At 50.6% G+C, this 22,989-nt stretch overlaps 1 protein-coding gene across 2 annotated transcripts in view; it reads left to right on the top strand.

The window, feature by feature from the left end:
• Positions 1-14,544: 14,544 nt before the first annotated feature.
• The window catches only part of PTAFR (platelet activating factor receptor), a 33,648-nt gene continuing 25,203 nt past the window's right edge, over positions 14,545-22,989 (top strand). The window contains exon 1 of one of the 2 annotated variants that reach the window (XM_056123567.1): positions 14,545-14,646. The gene's annotated coding sequence lies outside the window, so the exon portion shown is untranslated. The remainder of the gene's footprint in view (positions 14,647-22,989) is intronic. The other variant, XM_056123568.1, reaches the window with a different exon arrangement.

Here is a 22,989-nt window from a genome sequence, read left to right as displayed (position 1 = left end):
TTTGAGGATTAAATGGGATAATGCATGAAAATACCCATCAATTCGAATGTCCAGCTGGCTCTGGGAGGGACAAAAGAGGAAATAGAGCATTGGGTTTTGTGTTCGATTGGTTTGGTATTTGGACCACACCCAGAGGCTGCTCACAGCTTTGTGTTCAGTGTCACTCCAGGCTGTGCTTGGAGACTTTGTAACATGAGGGTTTTGTCCTGGCCCACATGCAGAACCCACTGGGCTCTCTGGCCTGGAGGTGGTCTTTTTAAAGGGGGAGCCCAGAGATTGGTATGTTAGGAAACCCATTTGCTGCAAGGAAAAAGGAGCAAAAGTCAATGCATCATTTCTCCCTTCCACCCTCAGAGGATGGCGTTGTCCTCAGCAATCTCTAGGCTCATCTTCTGGAAGATCAGGCCAGCAGCCCGCCTGAGTTACCAAGCAGAAATCACTCAGGAGATATAAAATGTTCCCCAAGAGATGGCGTTAGAAAATGGCTTCCCTGGCCACCTCTGACTCATAGCTGGGAAGATGACAGGAGCATGGGCTTGCCCTTTGGATTCGGGGATTGGTTCCTCCCTTCCTCCCTCTTTTTCCTTCCCACCATACTATGGCTCTTACCCAAGGGGACCTGCTGTTTCTCTAAGAGTAATGTTGGTGAGAAAGGAAGAAGGGAGATTACCTGCTGGGAGTGACTAAGAACTGCACAGGTGAGTCAGACTTAAGGGCTGCTGGAAGGAACGGGCCCCAGAAGCGGGAGCAGAGTGGCCTTTGTCCTGTCTCAAACATACTGGTTGGGTGAGGGGAGACCTGGGAGGTCACAAAATCTTACTGAAAATTCACACAACATCCTGTTTGTACAGGTGGACTAATGCCTGCCCGTTTCCTTTCCTTTCTGGTGAATTTCAGCCATAGACATTCTAATGGCACACAGGCAGTCGCTGGCCTGTACCAAGTGTGCCGAGAGCATCTTTCCAGGGCCACGTGGAGGGCTGGGGGTGTGCAGCGCAGGGGTAGACTGAATCTGGGTGCCTCCGGGGCCGGGGTGTTGGTGGAACTCCAGCCTCAGTTCATGAATGTGTCGAGGGTTTTTGGGGTCAGTGCCTAGAGCAGATGAAAGACCTGATGAGCAGTTTCCCTTCTCGCGGTGATTTACTGGATTACTGAGCTACTGGAACACACGCCTGCTGCCACCTGGGGGCCAACTGAGGGTAGTGGTGAGCAGGAGCCAGGCTGGGCTGGGTCCAATCCTGGCATGTGGAGTCAGCCCTGAGTCTCTGCTTCCTTGTGTCTGAAGAGGGAGTTACATCTTTTACTTCTGGCCATTTCTGGCGGGGTTTGGGACATCGTGTGGCTCTGGGGGAGGGGCTGGTCAAATGCAGAGCTTTTGTGTGCTAAGCCTGTGAGTTTTATCTCCTGGGCCCAGAAAATTGTGTCTTGAAAACAGTGTGATCACCTCAACAGAAGCATCAGTTAAGAACATCAGTCGTTGCCCTTCGCTGTTCAGTCACTCCAGATCCCTGCCCCCTTGGCCTTGCACCCTTGTCCAGGCCCCATGTCTGATTTGCAGCTTCTGTGGGTGAAAGTCAGTGCCTAGGGGGCTGCTAGGGAGCCTGACCCACCCAAGGTGGGAGCTCAGTGATGCAGGATTTGTTCCTTTCGGCTTTCGTCGCCTTTTGTGCCCACCCCCTACTTCATACGCACACTGTCTGTCGGTGCATCAACCTCCTGGCTGGAGCATGCCCACTCTCACCCTTGGAACTGGGGAGTGGTATGTCTGCCTCGACTCTGGGATGAGCACCCAAGGGGCGGAATCATGTTTCTGGCTGTTTGTTCATTCACTTGCTGACTGTAACTTTGGCATGTTATTTCTTATCTATAGGCTTTAGTTTTTACCTTCTTAAGTAAAATGAAGTTAAAAATACCCCGCCACCCCCTCTTCATTCCAGTTATAAAAAGAGGAAAACTTGTCGGCCCAGAGTACTGGCACAAGGGGTAAGTACCTGCCCTGTGTGTGTCTGGTCCTGAGCCTAGACCCCCAGTGACTCATGTGCGCAGAGCTCTGTCCTGACAGCTCTGCTCTTAGAGCCCGCCAGTTCTTTTGTTTGCAGTCTCCAGTGCCATAAGTAACATCCGGTCTCCATGCAGTAAAATGTGGAAGCACCACAAAGGGGTGCAATCCCCTCACAATCACTGACTAAAAAAGCTCTTGTGCCAGGAAGCTTGACCTGTGGCCTATACATAGGTGAGCACTGCAGAGTCCTAATGAGATCCATGACCTCACTGTGTGGGCTCAGTGAGGCGGTTCTGACCAGGACGGGGAGCAGTGAGCACAGCCGGAAACTTGGGGCCTCAGCGTGGAGTGCAGCCTCTGCTGAGCCTGTGTGTGAGCACCATGGCCAGGGGTGTGGCAACTCTGGTCCTTGTAACATCAACAACAGCCAGTAGAGGGTGAGGATAATAAACACTGAAAGGGAAATCAAGCCTTGTACATAGAGGCAGTGGCCTGTGTTTTGTGTCAGACATCTGCACTCCTGATGTTCTCTTAGAGCCTCAGCTGCTGCTTCTAAGATGTTTTTTCCTGAGGGTGAGGAGGTTGAGGAGCCTGTGTGGGCTCCGAGGGGCGGCTCTGACCAGGATGGGGAGTGGTGAGCACAGTTAGAAAGCCCCGAGGTAACGGAAGGCTCTTTCCTGACCTGTCTTCCTCTGGAGCCCGACTCGCCTGCTGCTCCCAGAACCACGTCCCTCAGAGACGGGTTCTCTTGGACTCTGAGCAAAGACCCCTATTTTGGTTCTCCTTGCTGAGCACCGCTGCCCACTCTGAGCCCACCGGGGTTCTGATGAGGGAGGTGACTGCAAGTTGCTTTCTACGGAATGTGGGGCCTGCTCAGACAGGGGCTCCCCAGAGCAGGAATTTGTCTCCCTCCTCAGGTGGGGGCCCCTGCAGGAAGGGGCTACCTCTCTGTCAAGACAGGGATGACTTCTGAAGACAGACTTTTCTCTAGAAGATTGGGTATTCTGGGGCTGGAGCAATAGTACAGCAGGGAGGGTGCCAGCCTTGCACGCGGCCAACACGATTTCCATCCCTAATATCCCATATGGTATCTCGAGCACTGCCAGGAGTAATTCCTGAGCACAGAAGCCAGAAGCCAGGAGTAACTCCTGAGCATAGCCAGGTATGGCCTCAAACAAAAAATGAACAAACAAAAGATTGGGTATTCCGTGGGCCCAGAGCAATATAGTCCGGTGGTTAGGGCATTTACCTTGTATGCGGCTGACATGGGTTCTATCCCCAGCACCCTATAAGGTCCTCTGGCCACCAGGAGTGATCCCGGAGCACAGAGCCAAGAGGAAGCCTTGACACTCCAGGAGGAAGCCCCTGGGTGTGGGCCCCCCAAAAGAGCCCCCAAAACAAAGAGTGAGTGTTTCTAGAGGGCTGTTCTCTGTTGGCGCCTGTCAGCAGAGCTCCCTTGAACATGTCTTCTGGAAGCACCTTAGGGTCATTTATGTCCACTTGGGGCTCACTGGAGTTGGGGCTACAGCCTTGAAAGCTGAACTCTGAGGAGAGGGCGGGAACCTGCCTGGATCAGGGCCCTTTTCTTGGTCAGCGTCCATCTCCCTGACATTCTAGGGTACCAGTTCATCCTCTGCCAGGCTGGCCCCAACTCTTCCTGGGGGCCTCTGCATCCAATGGGCCTGGGCGGGTATTGGCGGGGCGCCTGGCTGGAGGAGGCGTTCCCAGACACCTGGGCTCCTCCCAGACCTGCTTCCTGGCTTTCTGCCCTGCCCTCCGCGTCTAGCCAGTGGGCAGACCTCCCCGAAATTCTGAACAGGGACTGCTGTATAAAGTGAGTCACACCTTGGGCTGGGCCTGCCTTCCGCATGCTCCTTCCCTGCTTCCTGAGCTCCTGAGAAGCCTCCCAGGAAACATGTTCCCCCATCACCCTCTTAGCCTCCTGCCACCACTTGGATCCCGTCCCTGCTGTTTGTCAGGTAAGAGGCTGGTGGCTGGGATGAGAGGGTCAGGCGGGGATGTGCCACAGAATCCCTGCGGCTGGAGGGGCCTGTAGAATAGAGCGGGGTCTGGCTCCATCGTGGCAGCACCCCTTTCCCACACACACTGACACAGCATACATCTTTCTCCACAGCATTCCAGGGCATAGGGGTTACCAACAGAGCATTCCTGTGCCACCTCCCACGAAACCCTTCTCACCTTCCCAGATGAGCCACAGCCTCGGCTCTCCTTGTTCCGGAAACAACCCAGGGCCATCATTGGACAGAGTGTCAGCTGTGACCGGGATGCAGTGTTCCTGCACGGGAGGTGCATACTAGTCAGTCCCACAGAGGAGGCAGCATCCAGACAGATACACAGCGTGGACAACCGCAGTGGCAGACATGAGACCTGAGCAGGCCAAGACATGCTGGATCCTGCACTCCCACAGACTGGCACATACACACACACACACACACACACACACACACACACACACAGACTCAGACACAGATACAGACACACAGACTTAGACACACACAGGCACACATGGACACACATAGACAGATACAACTCAGACACATACAGAGACTCAAACACAAAACACAGACACACAGAGACAGAAACACACACAGAGACTCATACACACATGTACAGACACACAGGCATACAGAGACATAGATACACACATAGATACACAGAGACAAATACAAAAACCCAGATACACAGAGACAGACACACATACAGAGACACACAGACTCAGACACACATACAGACACACATAGACATCGATATACACAATCAATCAATCACCGTCCTCCCGTTGTTCATCGATTTGCTCGAGCGGGCCCAGTAACGTCTCCATTGGAGACTTTGTTGTTACTGTGTTTGGCATATCGAATACATCACGGGGAGCTTGCCAGGCTCTGCCGTGGGGGTGAGATACTCTCGGTAGCTTGCCGGGCTCTCCGAGAGGGGCGGAGGAATCGAACTCGGGTCGGCCATCTTGGCTATGTGCAAGGCAAACGCCCTACCGCTGTGCTATCGCTCCAGCCCTATCGATATACACATATAAAGACAAACACAGAAACACACACACACACACACACACACACACACACACACACACACACACACACTCCTTTCAACCCAGAAACACCCCCATCTCCTTTCAGGTCCTGCTGTGCTATTGGGGCAGCCAGGAGCAGTCAGGAATCCTATCACATGGAGGATAACAGGGGGTTTATTTCGGCAGGGAGGGTTGGGCCACATCTGGCAGTGCTCAGGGCTTACTCCTGGTTCTGCACTTGGAGTACTCCTGGAGGGATTCAAGGGACCATTTGTGGTGACAGGGATTGAACCAGGGTCGGCCACGTGCAAGGCAAGCACCTTGACCTCTGTCCCATCTCTCTGACCGAGGGAGGGTTTCTCTGCTGCTGTTGTGCCCCCAGGATTCCACACAAGCAGCTAAGAGTGAAAGCTGGCTGGCATTTATCACACGTGGCTGTAGTCAGACAGCACGCCCCGAGCCTTGGCAGGCACCATCTTAACTAGCGTTTGAATAGTGGAATGGAAATGGTTCCTTCCTTTTAGAGGTGGTTGTGGTGCTCCGCAGGCTCCCACACACTTTCAGTCATGTGCTGTGGATTGCACACCCCATTGTGAGACAGGAACACTAATAGTCGGACCTGGGGGCGGGAACTGGGCATGTGGGATGGGGGTGGGGGTTCAGCTGTCAGCCTCACACCAGTTGCTCTGCTTCTGAGTCATCCCAGGGCCCTGCAGTCCTTTTAGCAAGTAGATTCTGTGACCTCGCTTAACCTGCGTTATTTTGGTCTGGGAATTGCACCCAGCAGTCTGGGTGGCTATTCCGGGCTCAGTGCTTGAGAGTCCTCTTGCCTTTTGTGGGAACCCAAAGCTGGGGACTGAATTCAGAGTTTTCACGCGCAAAGCATGTGCTCCAGGCCTTTGAACCATCTTTCTTGCTCCCTATTTTCATTTAAAAGCTAAGTTTTGGTACAGGCTCAGAGAGATTAAGACGCTCTCACATGGGCCACACTGACAATCCTCAGTCCTTACTCCTGTCTCTGTGCCCAGGGTTCAGCTCAGGGAACTTTGTGAAGTGCCAGGGACCTTACCAGCATCAGTCATGTGCAAGGCAAGTGCCCTACTCACGGTACTATCTCTCTGGCCCGATTATTTTATATTTTGCAAAGGAACAAAGTAACAGCCCAATAGAATGTAGTAAAAAGACAGTTTCCTGTCCTTGTTTTGCAATCAGTGTGTTACTAGAGATCTTCCCCCACCCCCATCTTATTTTGCGTGGTGGTGTGGGTATCCCAGGGGGTACTCAGGAGGCCTGGGGGCCTAACTAGGGCTCTCAGCCACCCGTGGTTGAGTGCAGGGGCCAAGGATGTGGGGCAGCTCGGGGGCTGTGTTTCCAGTGAGGACCATGTGGTGCCAGGGACCGAGCCTTGTTCAGGTACATGCAAGAAGCGTCCTAACCCCCAATTAACTTCTTGGTCCCTGTATTTTTTCAAGTATTTTATATATGTTATTCCCCTGAGTCTTATTTTTTTTTTTCTTTTTGAGTCATACCCGGCGATGGGGCGATGCACAGGGGTTACTCCTGGCTCTGCACTCAGGAGTTACTCCTGGCGGTGCTCAGGGGACCATATGGGGTGCTGGGAATTGAACCCAGGTTGGCCTCCTGCAAGGCAAACGCCCCTACCCGCTGTGCTCTCTCTCCAGCCGCCCCCCCCCAGTCTTATTAGTGTGTAATTGACATAAAAAAAAGTAAAATATTTTAAGTGTACATTGTAGCAGAGTTGGAGAGGTACTATAGCAGGTAGGATGTTTGCCTTGCATACGGCCAACCCAGGTTTGATCCCTGGCACCACACATACAGTCCCCTGAGCCTTGCAAGGAGCACAGAGCCAGCAGTAAGCCCTGAGCACCACCAGGTGTGACCCAACAATCACAATACATAACATATTGTGGTGATTTGATACACATAAACGTTGTGAAAAGACTTTTGCAGTCTAACATTTATTGGATTTGATTATATTGGCATTAAATTTATAGATTACATTGGGAAGGGTTTAGCATTAAATTTATAGATTACATTGGGAAGAATTTATTTGTTTATGATATTTTTGACAGTCCTATGTACAAAATGTCACATCTGTTGGATCTCTTTATTTTTTCAACGATTTTGTAATTTCCTCCATCAAGATCCTGCACACCCTATAAAAACTATCTTACCATAACAGGATTTTTTTTTTGCTGTTATAAATTGTATCTTCTGAAAAATAACTTTTTTTTTTCTTTTTGGGTCACACCCGGCGATGCACAGGGGTTACTCCTGGCTCTGCACTCAGGAATTACTCCTGGCGGTGCTCGGGGGACCATATGGGATGCTGGGAGTCGAATTCAGGTCGGCCACGTGCAAGACAAACACCTTACCCGCTGTGCTATTGCTCCAGCCCCAAAATAACATTTTCTTTTCATTGCTTACTTATTGATTTTTTCCTGTTGATTTTATATGTAGAAATATTGTTGAAGTCTTTTGTTGGTTCCAATAACTTTTTCACTTGCTTGCTTTAATTTTTCTATGTAAAGTTTCTATTTGGTCGGCTGGAAAGATACTACAGGAGATCAGGTCTCAACCTGACCTGTGGTTGAGACTGGTTCAAATCCTCGCACCCCAGATGGGCCCCCAAGCAGCCAAGCGTCACTCCTGAGCACAAAGCCAGGATTAGCCCCTGAACATGGCTGGTTGTGGCTCCAAAAACAACAACTAAAAATTCATATTGTTTGGTCTAAGGCAAATCTTGCTTTTCCTTTCCAAGCTTCATAATTTTGAGGGGTGGGTACTCATGTTCTTAATAACAAAGTGAGGTACTTTTATACCCTGTTTGCAGATGAAGAAACTGAGACTTGTGCAGGTAAATTGGCATTTTATTTTTTAAAAATTTTATTTATTTATTTTGCTTTTTGGGTCACACCCGGCAATGCACAGGGGTTACTCCTGGCTTTGCGCTCAGGAGTTACTCCTGGCGGTGCTCAGGGTACCATATGGGATGCTGGGAATCGAACCCGGGTTGGCCACATGCAAGGCAAACGTCCTACCCGCTGTGCTATTGCTCCAGCCCCTAAATTGGCGTTTTAAAATCTATATAGAAAGTTAGTGGCAGTCAAGCTGTGAGTACAAGTTCCTTTGACTCTAAAATCCATGCTCTTTCCCCGTGATGCTCTCCTCCCACATTATCCTTTATTTAAAAAAAAGTATTTATTTAGGCTTTTTGAGTTACACCCCATGATGCTCAGGGGTTACTCCTGGCTCTGCACTCAGGAATTACTCCTGATGGTGCTTAGGAGACCATGTGGGATGTCAGGGATCAAACCCAGATCAGTTGTGTGCAAGGCAAGTGCCCAATCTGCTGTACTATTGCTCCGACCCATGTTATCCTTTATTTTGAGAGAAGACTTCACAAAACTGCCCCGTCCTGTACAGACAGTGTAAGACAGCAGGAAGGAGCTCACAAGGCTTCTGGAACAGTGGTGCGAGACTCAGGGAGGATTTTGGGCTCCTGGGTCCTAATTCTAGTTCTGGCCTCTAGCAGCTACATCACGTGAGAATCACTTCCTCTTTCTAACTTCCTTCACTCCAGAAATGTTAGAGAGAAACCGTACAACATGGTAGTTCTTGAGCAAATGAGCCAGGAGTAATCCCTGTGTGTCGCTGGGTGTGACCCCCCCCCAAATTTGTTTACTTTAAACTTGATGATAAGCTTTTTTAGTGAAGGGACCAGTAAAATATCTTATCATGGGATCCAGTAACAAGATTCCTCAATACAACATCAACAGAAAAAAAATATGAGCAAGCAATGAGAAGGAAACCTAATTTTTTAAAAGATATAATTTACGACCAGCAAACAAGTCCCGGTACTCTAAGATTTCTCAGTTGAGTCGTGAAGACAGATGAGAAGCAAAGGAAACAGAATATGTTTGATGTGTCTAGTGCTGTGGAGAACAGGGTAGGGGCTGAGAGCACATGGGTAGGGGCATGTGTGGATGCGATTCCTTTAGGGGAGAAGGTCTCTCTGAGAAAGTGGGTCTGGTAAAGACTCAGTCTGCGTGTCTGGGGAAGCGTTTCAGACTGAAAGCACGCCATATACAAAATTGGGTGGAGACGTGAGCCTGGTGCTTCCTTGTGGAACAGGAAGAGGGAACTGCAGGGGATGGGGAACGGGAGAGGGGCATGAGGTATGGTCTTGCAGGGCCTTGGGGACATTTGAAAGGACTCAGGCTTTTCATCTGAGTGCTATAGAAGCCACCAGGGGGCTTTGAGCGAAACACTGATGTGATCTGATGGATGTTTAATAGGGTCAGGGCACTGCTGTGTGGAGAACAGAAAAAGGGCTCAAGGGTGGAAGCAGGCAGATGAGTGAGGTGTCAAAACCCAGATAAGAAGGAAAATGGTTTGGACAGTGCCCTCCTTGCATGGAGAGAGTGAAAGGTGGCCAGAGGGTTGTGTGTGTGTGTGTGTGTGTGTGTGAGAGAGAGAGAGAGAGAGAGACAGAGACAGAGACAGAGAGACAGAGACAGAGAGAGACAGAGAGAGAAAATATCTCATTTAAAACTTGTTTAGGGGCTGGAGCGATAGCACAACAGGTAGCGCATCTGCCTTGCATGCCGCTGAACTGGGTTCCATTCTCAGCATTCCATATGGTCCCCTGAGAACCGCTAGAAGTAATTCTTGAGCAAATGAGCCAGGAGTAACCCCTGTGCATCGCTGGGTGTGACCCCCCCCCAAAAATTTGTTTACTTTAAACTTGATGATAAGCTTTTTTAGTGATAGGACCAGTAAAATATCTTATTAACCCCAAATGTAAGGTAAACAGTTCTATTTTCCTGATAACACCTCCACAAGAAATTTTAGATTAACTCTTAGCAATATAGATGGATAGAATCCAGATTGCCTCTCCCCGCCCCCCCACCCTCCCGCCACACCATTGTAGGGCTCAATAAATTTTTGGTTCCTGCAGTGTGAGGGGGTCTTGTGGTGCCGGAGAGGGAATGCAGGCTGTTTCTGGCTTGTCTTCTTCACTTTGAGTCATATCCCTGGTCCTAGAGTCCAGCATTTCTCAGCCTCAGTCAGACCCGCACTTTGAGGCAGATGCGTTTTTGTTGTTCTGTGCATTGTCGGGCATTCAGCAGGCCCCACCCACCAGACAGCAGCCCTGCCCATTCGCTGTGACAGATACTTGGAATTGCATAAGGCTGCCTTGGACAATGTAGGAAAATCCCCCATCTCAAGAGCATTCATTTGATCCTTGTGCGAAGTCCCGGCCATATAAGGTAATATTTACAGGTTCCAGAGCCTCAGATCTGGGATTTGAGGACCTTGATCCAGCCTTCCTGCAGGATTCACTCCTGGGTTCCGTATCTCGCCACACCCTTCTTGCCTGCTGGCTCTCTTCTTCTCTCCCTCTCTCCCCTTTTCTCTTTCTCCTTGCTTTTCTCTTGCTTTGCACTTATACTTTATTATTTGGTTTGCAATAATATTTTAAAGCAAATCTAGGTCATTTTATCCCTAAATGTGTTGACGTCTAAACACATTTTTGTTGTGGTTTGCTTTGGGGCCACATCCTGCAGTGCTTAGAAGTTACTCTCAGCTATGTGCTCAGGAGGGACCCCTGGCAGTGCTTGGGGGGACTGTGAGTCTGGGGATTTGAATTTGCATGTGCCTGAAAGCACCTTCGTCCTGTCCTCCCTCTCAGCCCATATATATATATATGTATGCATATTTGAAAGTATAACTATACTATCATTGTCACCGATAAAATTAACGATTTTTTAGAATTCCCTAAAATCCTGTCCAGAATTTCTCAACTATTCTTGTCTTGGTACCTTCTGTTTCCACCTCTAGATCCACTGCCTGCCTGTCTCTGCTCCGCCCGGTGCCCCTGAATCCTGAGCTGCATCGACCCATGACTCTTGCTTCTGGTTACTCAGGGAGGCACTGGTAAGCAGTCAGCAGGGGACTGGAGAGATAGTCCAGGGGCTCAGGAACTTGCGTTGTATGCACGCAACTGACTCCAGTTTGATCCCTAGCATTACATATGGTCCCCCAACACTGCCAGGAGTGACCCTGAGCACAGAACCAGGAGAAAACCATGAGTACTACTAGGTATAAAGTACCTCCCTCCTTCCACCCCGCCCCCACCCAGCCTCCCCGGCAACAAAAAAGAAGTCTGTAGGACCCAAAAGAAGTACAGCTGTTAAGGTGATTGTCTTGCAGGCAGCTGGCCAAGTTCAGATCCCCAGTGTGAGATATGGTTTCCTGAGAACCACCAGGGCTTACTCCTGAGCACTGAGCCAGGAATAGGCCTTGAGCACCACAGAGTGTGGCTAATTCCTCCCCTCTCACTAAGAAAGAAGTTGAGGTTTGGGAATTTAGCTCTGCTATCTCAGGGCTCGGGCTGGAGCGATAGCACAGCGGGTAGGGCGTCTGCCTTGCACGCAGCCAACATGGCCGACCCGAGTTCGATTCCTCCGCCCCGCTCGGAGAGCCCGGCAAGCTCCCGAGAGTATGCGATATGCCAGACACAGTAACAACAAAGTCTCCAATGGAGACGTTACTGGGCCCGCTCGAGCAAATCTCAGGTCTCGGGTGCTGCCCCCTCTCCTGGGCTCTCAGGGTGGAAAGGCTGTGCGCAGGGATGCTGGCTTCCTGAGTGGCCCCGCCTGGCCTCTTTTCTTCTTCACGGGTCTGTGCCAGACTCTTTCTCCATACTGGCTGTGACCCAGCCGGGCTTCAAGCAAGAGCCTCAGGTTGTGTTTGATTTAGGGTTTTTGTCTTTTTTTTTTTTTTTTTTGCCAGACCTTATGGGGTGTGGCGCTTCCCCCTGGCTCTTTGCTCATGGATCAATCACTCCTGGTGGGACTGGGGGACCATCTGCTGTCAGGGATCAATCCGGGTCAGCTGTGTGTAAGGCAAACATTTTACCTCCTGTGCTATCTCTCCAGCCTGCATTTGAGTTTAATCTCTTAAATCTCTTTAATCTAGAACGGTGACCTCTTTTTTTTTCTTTCTTTCTTTCGTGTGGTTGATATATTGATGAAATGGATTGATTGTGCCATAGAAGCTCCTTGTCTCACATCCTGGATCTGATTGGTTAATTGCTTCCTTGGAAAATCCTTTAATACGATCCTCCGTCCCCCATTTTCCCTAAAAATCTTTGGTTCAAGCTAAGGCTTAGTGAGATTCATATTTAGATACAATTCCAAATAGACGTGGCATCATTTGCTAAGAATGGAGATGGATGTGAATGGTTGGAAGCCAATCTCAGTTTCTTCACCTGTGGGTTGTTGATAATAGTCTCTCCCCTCCTATCCTGCTTATTGCTAATCTTAAAAAATGATCCTGAAGGGGCTGGAGAGATAGTACAGTGGGCAGAGCACTTGCCTTGCACATGACCAACTTGGGTGTGATCCTCAACACCCCATATGGTCCTCCTGAGCCCCACCAGGAGTGATCCCTGAGCACAGTGCTGGGAATAAAACCTGAGCACTTCCAGGTGTGGCCAAACAAACAAGCAAACAAAAGAAGTCCCTGAGGAGCAGGTGCTCCATGAACATATGTGAGGGACTGAAGAAAAATGGAGCTGAGCATCCTTCAGCTGGGACCAGGTATCCCAGAGAATCTAGCCAATGGGACTGGCTAGTCCGAACAGTCCCTCTAGACCTCCTGGACTGGAGTGGTGGGAAGATGCTGGGGGAAGCGAAGCCAGTGTGGGAAAGAGGATTTGAGTTGGGGAGTAGAACCCCATGTTCAGGTGGAGTTTGTAAACTCAGATGCGAAAAGCACCGAACATTTGGTTGTGTCTAAGGGTGTTCAAAGTTCAAAAGGCCTTTAAGGGAACAGGAGAGCTTGAAAGTCCCTCATAGGCATTGTGGGATAGCTCCAGGGGCCAGTGTACATGCTCTACACGTGGAAATCAAACCCAACACCGGTGGTCTCCTGCATGCTGCCAGGAGTGACCCCTGAGCAATGTCTTGGGAGTCGTCTCTGAGAACCACCAGGGTGGCCCCCAAGCCAACCAAGCAACAACAACTGAGCTTCCATTGAAGCTCCTGACAGGTCTGAGCCATGTCCTGGGATTGGAGGAGTGTGTGTGTGTGTGTGTGTGTGTGTGTGTGTGTGTGTGTGTGTGTGATTGAGGTGAGTCTGGGAGAGATCTGGGCGCCCATGTGTCGGTATGTGTGAGTGACAGGCAGAGCTGTGATGGGTCTCCTAGGATTGTGCGCTGAGTGACTTAAGGGTCAGGAGCACATGGGGGCACCCATGGTGATGGGGGGCAGGGGTGGGAGGCTTTGGTTCTCAGGATGGAGACACAGTTTAAAGGTGGTATGACTCTTGAGCTCAGGTTTTGGTTCTGGTGATGGGCAGAAGGAGAAGGAGAACTGTCTGCGATCCAACTCAGGAGGAGGAGTCTGAACTCCTGGGTGAGCTGAGACTGGAACCCTCCATTTGCTGGGAGTCGGTTCCTGTGCAAGGAGGCGGTTAGATTTCAGCCCGGCCTGACAGGGACTTCATCCAGCACAGCGCCTGGTGCCCGGGGGTACCCAGTCAATGCTTATTGGTGGAACAGATGTGTGGTAGATGGAGACAGAGGCAGGGAGCTCTGGTTCACATGGCTGTCGCTTGTGTCAGCACAGAACCTCCGTTCAAGTGACTCTCACCCCTCTTCCCCTGCCCCCTCCCCTGCGCACACCTGAGTTCACTCCCTTTGCAGTCATCCACCCTCACTCTCCTCTCATCTCCCGCTTCCTTGCCTTGGCTTTTCTTTGTCACCAGGGATGCTCAGTGTGGGCTATGGGTAGATCTCTTCTCAGTGTGGGCTCCTCCCTTCTCAGCCACCCCCTCCCCCCGTCTTCTTCCCCTTTCTTTCATGTTTCCTCTCACCCACCAGCACGCACACACACACACACACTCACACACTCACACACACACACTCACACACTCACACACACACTCACACACTCACACACACACACACACTCATACATACTCACTGTCTCATCTTTTGTCTTTTAACTCTCTTAGTCTTTGTACTTCTCTCTCCTCATTTCTCTCTCTCTCTCTCTCTCTCTCTCTCACACACACACACACACACACACACACTTCCTCATCTTTTGTCTTTAAACTCTCTTGGTCTCCTCATTTTTTCCCACCCCCCACACTGACACACACTCACTGTCTCATCTTTTCTCTTTTAACTCTCTCTCTCTTTCTCTCTCTCTCTCTCTCTCTCTCTCTCTCTCTCTCTCTCTCTCTCTCTCTCACACACACACACACACACAGAGTTCTTGCTTTCTCCTTTTCCTCTCAACCCCGCTTCCTGGCATAATAGCTGTGCCCACACCCCACCCTGCTCGTTGTCCCCTTGCCCTGTAAGCACTCCACCTCAGTGTGAGCCCAGGGTGAACCCAACTCAGCGGATGCTGCCGCGCATGCAGCGGAGGGTCACGGCGTTTCCTCGCGGGGGTGACTTGGCAGCATCACCCTGTTTCCTCACTTCTGCAATTTCCAGACAGCTGAGGTCAGGGCTGCCCTTAGACGCTCACTCTGGCGGTGGAGCTCAGCTGCTTGGGTGCAGGTAAGTGTGAGGGAGCATGGGGGGGGGGGGGCGGTCCAAGCTTTGGCAGGGCAGGGGGAGGCAGATGGAAGATCCTTAGGAGACCAGGGTTCTGACCCTTGGCCGCTCTCGCTAGCGAGCACCCTCTCCACAAGCGATCTCCTCTTTGGGAAGATTTTCTCCAACTGCCTTCTTGGGGGTCCCGGCTCTGCTCTTTGGCTGCCTGGGGTGGAGATAGTGCTGGGGTGACTGGGAGGGGGGGATGGTGACGAGAGGAGGATGATCCCGACGGGACCCAGGGGGCTCCCTAGGAATCGGCCACCCCTTCAGTTTCTTTTTTCTTTTTTTTGTGAAAAAGATAGGTTTTTTGAAACTTATTTAGAAAGACATGAGAGGGGAGAGAGAGGGAGAGCGTGAGAGAACATAGTTTCTCCAGAGTGGAAACAGGCAGCAAAGAAACAAGCAAGCGAGCAAACAGACAAGGAAATGAGATGTGTGTTCAGGGTGAGGAGAGGTGTTCAGAATCTGCTGCCAGCCTCCTGTGGTCTCTTGAGCTTCCACCGAGGGCATGGCAGCTCCCTGGCAGGAGCTCCAGAAAGTCACAGCTGTGGCTGGGATAGGGACTGATCACCCACTGCTCGGTTCTCTGGGGAGGTTCGTACCAAGGTCTGGCTCGCAGTGGGTTTGCTCCTCAGGTCCCAGGACTGGTGGGGAAGTGTTTGGTGACTTGGAAGATGCTGCAGGAACTCAGCCCAGGTGTTTATAATTCTGACACGGTAATTCATACTGTGAATGCCAGAAAGAGAATTTTATTTGTTTTTTGGCCACACCTAGGAGTGCTCGAGGATGACTCCTGGTGTGCTTGGCAGACCATATGGAATGCTGAGGATTGAACCCAGCTTGGCCACGTGCAAGGCAAATGCCCTACCCATTTTACTATTGCTCCATACCCAGGAATAATTTTTTTTTTTTTAAAATAGAATCACTGGGCTGGAGCGATAGCACAGCGGTAGGGCATTTGCCTTACAAGCGGCCAACATGGCTGACCCGAGTTCGATTCCTCCACCCCTCTCAGAGAGCCTGGCAAGCTACTGAGAGTATCTCGCCCGCACGGCAGAGCCTGGCAAGCTACCCGTGAAGTATTCGATGTGCCAAAACACAGTATCAACAAGTCTCATGATGGAGATGTTACTGGGCCTGCTCGAGCAAATTGATGAACAACAGGAGGACTGTGACTGTGACCGTGAAATAGAATAACGGTGAGATACATAGTTACAAGGTTGTTCATGATTCGGTTTCAGTCATACAGCATTCCAACACTTATCCCAGGAAGATAATTTTTTTAATTAATTAAAATGTTTGGGGAGCTAGACCCAGTGATACTTGGGGACTTCTCCCAACTAACTCTGTATTGAGGGTCAGTCCTGGTGATGTTTTGGGATTTTGCCTTGCCTGGGATGGAACCCAGCCTCCTGCATGCAAAGACTGTGCTCAGCCTATAGAGTTCTCTCCGGCCCTGGAACTTGGTTTTTGTCTTTTTGCTTTTGGGGTGACAGCATTACTCCTGGCTCTGCACTCACAGATCACTCCCGCTGGTATGCAGTTGACCATAAGTGATGTCAGAGATTGACCCTGGGCTGGGTGCCTGCTAGGCTAGTGTCCTACCCGCAAGAGTACTGTCTCTCTGGCTCCATCAAGTCCAGGAATTTGTTGTGACCAATGTTTAAGCCTCACTCTTAGCAGAACTTGGCGTGAAGCATTATCTTACTTGTTGTTGTTGGTTTGGTTTGGGGGCCATACCTGGCTGTGCTCAGGGCTTCCTCCTGGCTCTGTGCTTGCAGATCACTCCTGAAGGGCTTGAGGTGGTGCTGGGGTTTGAACCCGGCTGTGTTATTGCTCCAGCCCCTGGAGTGTCCTCTCAAAGCAGGACTTAGCAGATGAACGAAAAGGTGGCGTATTGTGCTTGGGGAATTTTGGAGCGTGAGAAGATCATGCCTCAGTGACCAGCTCTGTCCCCTGCCCTGCTGTCACTGTGGGCAAACGCTTTCTCTTCTCTGACTCTCACTTTCCCCTTCTGTCCCAGGAAGGTTTGGGTGAGGGCCTCAAGCGTGCAGCAGGAGTGAGAAAGCAGGTCTTCAGGCCAGAGTGCGCACTGATTGAAACACGTGTGAGGACTGTGTGCCACGGGGTGTGGGTGTGCACTGGGGAGCTGGCTCTGGCTGTATCGGCTTCTGTCCAGGAAGCTCCAACCTGCAGGTGGGCCTGATGCCGACAGTGGAAAGCCTTGCTCTCCTTGTGTCTCTTGTTGGTTTTGGTTTGGGGCCATACCCAGTGGTATTTGTGGGGTGTGTGTGTGTGTGTGTGTGTGTGTGTGTGTGTGTGTGTGGAGGGGGAGTTAGTCCCGGCACATTGCTTGGGGTTGCTCAAAGTAGTGCTTGAGAAACTATGCAATGTCAGGAACTGAATCTGGGGTTCCCACATAGAGAGCATGTGCCCAACCCTTTGAGTCACCTACTAGTCCTTTTCTTGTGTCTTAAGTCAAAATGATTCCAAGAACCACAGTGTGTGTATGTGTGTGTGTGTGTGAGAGAGAGAGAGAGAGAGAGAGAGAGAGAGAGAGACAGAGAGAGAGACAGAGACAGAGACAGAGAGAGAAACAGACAGGATGGGGGGATAATAGGTGGAGGGAAGACCCCTACTCAGGAACCCCTTCTACCTCTTCTGCTGGAGGAGAGCCTCATGGCCCAGGTTTAGGGCTATGCTGAATTAAATAATGCCACAATGGTGTGCCAGTCCCTCCGCAGTCAAGTCCATTTCAGTTTGCAAAGCTCGCTGCTGTTTACGGAAGTTCTATCACTCCTAACTTTTCTACTTCCTTTTCACAGTAATGGATTGAGGTAGGGGAGGTATGGGCGTGTGCCCTTTTTTTGAAGATAAAGATCCAAAGACCCCAAACTGGGAAGAGATTCAAGAAAGGGAAATACAGCTGAGACCAGATCTCAGATCTTACCCTGATACCGGATTTCCTTCTGCCATCCAGGTTACTGTTTCCAAAGGAGATATACCCAGTTTGACACCTGTCTCCTTCCTTCCCTCCCTCCTTCCCTCTCTTTTTTCACCCTCCCTCCCTCTCTTTCCCTCCCTCCCTCCCTCCCTCCCTCTTTCCTTCCTTCCTTCCTTCCTTCCTTCCTTCCTTCCTTCCTTCCTTCCTTCCTTCCTTCCTCCCTCCCTCCCTCCCTCCCTCCCTTCCTTCCTGAGCTCATAATACCACCCGCACAAATTGTTTGATGATTGTAGATGATTATCTATGAAGATTTTCTTTTCTTATTTTTCAGGAGGTTTTGGGGGCCATACTCAGCAGTGCTCAGGGGTTGCTCCTGGCTCTGCAATCAGGGATCACATATGGTGATGCTCCGTGCTTTAGGGATATGTGGTATTGGGGATTGAAGCTGAGTTGGCAGCGTTCAAGAGAAGTGCCCTACCCACTGTACTATCGCTTCAGCCCAGAAAACCTTCCTCTTGGGGCTAGAGCAATAGTACAGTGGGTAGGGTGTTTGCCTTGCACAGAGCTGACCAAGGTTCAGTCCCGGGCATCCCGTAGGGTCCCCTGAGCACTGCCAGGAGTGATCCCTGATTGCAGAGCCAGAAGTTAGCCCTGAGCATTGTCAGATGTGGCAACAAAACAAAAATGAGGAAGGTTTCCTTATCACCATTTTGCGATTGAAGAAAAGGAGACCCCCAGGTCAGCAAGCTGCAGACTTAGGCGTATGTGGCCCCGGGCTCTGCTCCGTACCCAGTGTTTGCCCTTGGACTGAGCAGGACTCCTGGGTCTATAGTCCTGAGCCCTGTTCTCGGGCGCCCAGGGAAGTTCCTCCTGTTTTCTCTTCTCTGCCTTGCTTGACTTCCAAGAAGCACCTGGGGGAGGGGATCCCAGACTAACACCACCATGGAGCCAAAAGGAGAGACCCAGGCCAGGCCCAGGGCCCCCCAGCTTCACAGCCAGCCTGCACCAGGGGCCAAGGTAGCATTGCAGGGAGAAGGATAACCAGGCTGTGGAAGGAGGCCAGCATGGCTTCTCCCCGCGCGGGTTCTCCCCAGCCCTGCCCTACTCCAGAGGAGGAACAGTCAGTGATCAATGTCCTCAGTCCCTGCAGATCTCTGTATGGAGACTGGGGAGCCCCAGGTAGAATTATAGGCCAGCATACCTGTCTCCCCAAATATGCCCCTCGAATCCTTTCTTGAACAAATGGTGAAAATTGCCCTCCAAGGGTGCTTTAGCAGGAGAGGAGCGGGGATCGGCCAGCACAGAGGCCAGAGGGCATGGGTCGAGCGCCCTGGATCTGCCATGGCTTGAGAGGTTCATCTTTCCCTAACTTCAGGGCAATTTTGTGACGAGTGTAGATGATATTCTTCCAGATGAAAATTCTGGGACTCATAGGGCTGGAGCGATAGCACAGTGTTAGGGCGTTTTCCTTGCAGACATCGAACCCGGCTGAGCTGGGTTCAATTCCTCCGCCCCTCTCGGAGAGCCCGGCAAGCTACTGAGAGTATCTCGCCCGCACGGCAGAGCCTGGCAAGCTACCCATGATGTATTCGATATGCCAAACACAGTAACAACAAGTCTCAAAAAAATATGGAGATGTTGCTGGGCCCGCTCAAGCAAATAGATGAACAACGGGAGGACAGTGTTTGTTGTTTGTAGGAGGCAAATGATTATGGAGTTTTTTGAAGCCTTAGGGAATGTAAGGTCTGAGAGTGGCTGGGGCAGGCGTTTGTTTTTGTCCATGCTCAGGGCTTACTCCTGGCTCTGAGCTTAGGGATCACCCCTGGTGCACTTGGGGAACCATATGGGGTGCCAGGGATTGAACCTGGATTGGTTGTGTGTGTGCAAGTCAAGTACTCTACCTGTGCTGTACCATCTTTCCAGCTCCAAAATTTGAAAGTGAAGACTGAAGGACAGTATGATGTGTGAGGGAGAGAGAGAGAAAGCTAGACACACACACACACACACACACACACACACACACACAGAGAGAGAGAGAGAGAGAGAGAGGGAGAGAGAGAGAGAGAGAGACTATTTACTAAGTGTTGTCCACATATCTGCTGCGTGGGAGGTGATGCTGGGATGTGATGGCTCCCAGGGAGTATACAACCTACAGCTCTTACAGTGCGGTGAGTGCTGTGTTACAGGAAGCAGGCGTGGCCCCTCTGACTCTTTCTAGGGTAGGGAAGACTAAGAGCAGTGAGCATTCATTGAGCTCTGTAGATGCTCTGTAGATGTTGTTGTGGGGGTCCTCCCCTCTGTTTCTCAGGGGTCATCGGTGCTCCAGAGACATGTGGTGACAGGGGTGGAACCCAGGGCCGTGCCTCTGTAGGAGACCCCGTGATCCACGTCCCTGGCCCTCACTGGGTTCTTGCAATGGACCAGGACCAGGTATTTTCTACTTCTGTTTTTTTTTAATTCACTACATTTATTTTAAAAATCATAAAAATGTTTCTTACTAAATTTATTTTGAACATCAGATTGTTGCTTACAAAAGAGCATTACGTTCTGCACACTGCTCTGAATCGATGCCAGGGAAATATGGACTATTGTTACTCTTCCCGTCCCACACCTCCCCCCAGATATTACAGTGACCACAAAGCAAAGTGCTCACAATAATTACACAGGGGGAAAACTTTTCTTTTTAACCACCTACAATAAACAAAAAGCATTTTCCACTTCATCCTTAAATAACCCGAATAAGCACGTAATGTTATCTTTTCCTCAGACAATTAAACCAGAGCTTCAGGGAAGTGATAATTGTCTTGGCAGAAATTGGTGGCAAGCAGGTTGCCAGCTGATTTTTGCTCACATTACAGCTGCTGATTGTGGAGACCTTGAATTGTGCTCACCGGACAGAAAAGTTCCTCAATTCTTTACATCAGTGTGGTTTTTTTTTTTCTTTTTGGATCACACCCAGCGATTCACAGGCGTTACTCCTGGCTCTGCACTCAGGAATCACTCTTGGCGGTGCTCAGGGGACCATATGGGATGCTGGAAATCGAACCCGGGTCGGCCGCGTGCAAGGCAAACGCCCTGCCCGCTGTGCTATCGCTCCAGCCCCTCTTTACAGGCAATGCTACTAGCTCTGTCTCTGGGAAAGGACCTGAAGCACAAAGCTGCATGCTTGCCTGTGGCCTAAAAGTTGGGAAACATCAGAGGCAAGATTTGAGCCTGGGTTTGTCTGTCTCTGGAGTTTCTGCTTTGAACGCTCACTGCCCAAATTCGCCTGTCCTTTATCTCACTGGGTGCTCACAGAGCTCCAAGGTAGATGCAGTTTTATCTAGGGACCCAGAGAGGGGACACAATTTGTTCTAAGGTTCACCAGTTGGCAAATAAAGGTGAGCTATATGATTTCAAGTTAAAAATAGAAACTGTGTTCTTCAATAACTGCTTCCTTAAGCATTTCATTTTTATTTTATTTTTTTTGAGGGGGGGGGTCACACCTGGTAGTGCTCAGGATTTACTCCTGGCTCTGAGCTCAGGGATCACTCCTGATGGGGTTCAGGGGCCATATGGGATGCTGGGAATCGAACCCAGGCCAGTTGCATGCAAAGCAAGTGCCATACCAGCTGCACTATCTCTAACTCCTAAATATTTTACTTTTTTACTGAGATAAATTTACCCTCTCAGAGCAGTATTTTTTTTTTTAAATTTTGATTTTGAACCATACTCAGGGGGTATTCAGGGTTTACTTCTGGCTTTGCACTCAGGAATTACTCCTGGTGGTGTTCAGGAAACCATATGGGATGCCAGGGATCGAATCCAGGTCAGCCACATACAAGGCAAAGGCCCTTCCTGCTGTACCATCGCTCTGGCCCCGAGAGCAGTGTGTTTAAATAGGAGACACTCACAGTGGTGCTCAAAGGTCCCGGGTTTCCCAGTGATACTTGAGGGTGTAGTGCTCAGGTATTGGGTTTGTGATACTAGGCATGTGCTGTATCATTGAGCTATCTCCTAGCCCTCAACCATAAATGTGGTCATTGTCTTGGCTTTGGGGCCAAACCCAGCAGTGCTCAGGGGCTGCTGCTCTGTGCTCAGAATCACTCTTGGTGGTGCCTGTGGGACCTTGTGGTGCTGGGGATGGAATCCAGTCCCCTGCATCTGCTCAGGCTGTTGAAGCGTCTCCCCAGCCCTGTCTGTACGTTAGATGAGAAAGTGATGCTCAGTGGCCTGTGCTGAGCTGGACAGGCTCTGACTCCCCTCTAGACAAGCCCTCACACAGAGCCAGGAGAGCAGTCTGGGTGGGTGCACCCCCTCGGAGGCTCCCCCGCCCTCCACTCCCAGCCCATGCTCTGAGCAAACGCACCCCCAGTCTGGCAGAGCTGCAAAGAGCTGCCTGGGCGCGGGGTGTGCATGAACTTGGATGTGTCTGACTTATAGTTTATAAATATTTAGACATCTGTATTCTTGACCGCAAGAGATCCCATAGACATTAGAAGTCGGTCTGCGTGGTAAACCCAACTTCCTAGCCCACCGTGTCCACCGGAAAGTAGCAACTACCTACTTCCTTCTCCTTCCCACCCCCCGCCCCCCTTCGGGTGTGGTGGTCCCTTGGCTCTGACTGTCCCGCTCAGGATGGGACCCACACTCCAGGCTCCCCAGTGCTGGCATCTCTCCAGGGAGGACGGGCATGCAGGCAGAGGGAGGGGGACCCAGTTGACAGGATTCCTCTTGTCACCTCGAATATTTATGCTCCCCCTGCCCAGCCCCGCGAATGCTGGGCCTAGGCCTACTTCCAGCCTGGAGCTGTCAGAGAATCTTGCCCACATGTTAAGTCTGAGTCTCCTCTCTCCGCCTCCAGATGCTCCTGCACTGTTAAAAGCTTTGTGGGCTTGAGTTTGAGGCACTGCCTGGAGTTGGCAGGAGAGTGCCTGGAGTTCAGGGTGACCTTCGTCTCTTCTCCTGGCTCCATGAGGGTGGCTGGGCACAGGGAGAGGGTAGCCTCTTCCTAGGTGGTCCTGTCTGGGTCCAGCACTCAGCACACGTCTCTGGAAACACAGTCAGGAATGTCAGATTTTTGCAGATGGCAGGACTGTGGCTCAGAGAGCTGAAGTGGCCTGCTCAAGGTCACACAGCAGGAGAAGGGCAGATCCAGGTGTGAACCCAGATCTTTCTGCTCTCCCCAGCGCAACACACCTCCCTTAGAGAGACTGGGCCTATTTCTTTCTTCTTTAAAAAAAAATTGTAATAGATATTTATTTAAGGTAAATTTAATGCACTACATTTGCAGCTCAAATAAATTTTAAAAAAGACTACAGGGTGTGGCTGCTCAAACAAACAAGCAAACAAACAAAAGATTCTGGGTTCTTGAGAAGCCT

The sequence above is a fragment of the Sorex fumeus genome, unplaced genomic scaffold (assembly GCF_029834395.1).
Source record: "Sorex fumeus unplaced genomic scaffold, SorFum_2.1 ptg000047l, whole genome shotgun sequence".
NCBI classification, from domain to species: domain Eukaryota; kingdom Metazoa; phylum Chordata; class Mammalia; order Eulipotyphla; family Soricidae; genus Sorex; species Sorex fumeus.
This window is presented reverse-complemented; position numbering and strand designations above follow the sequence as displayed.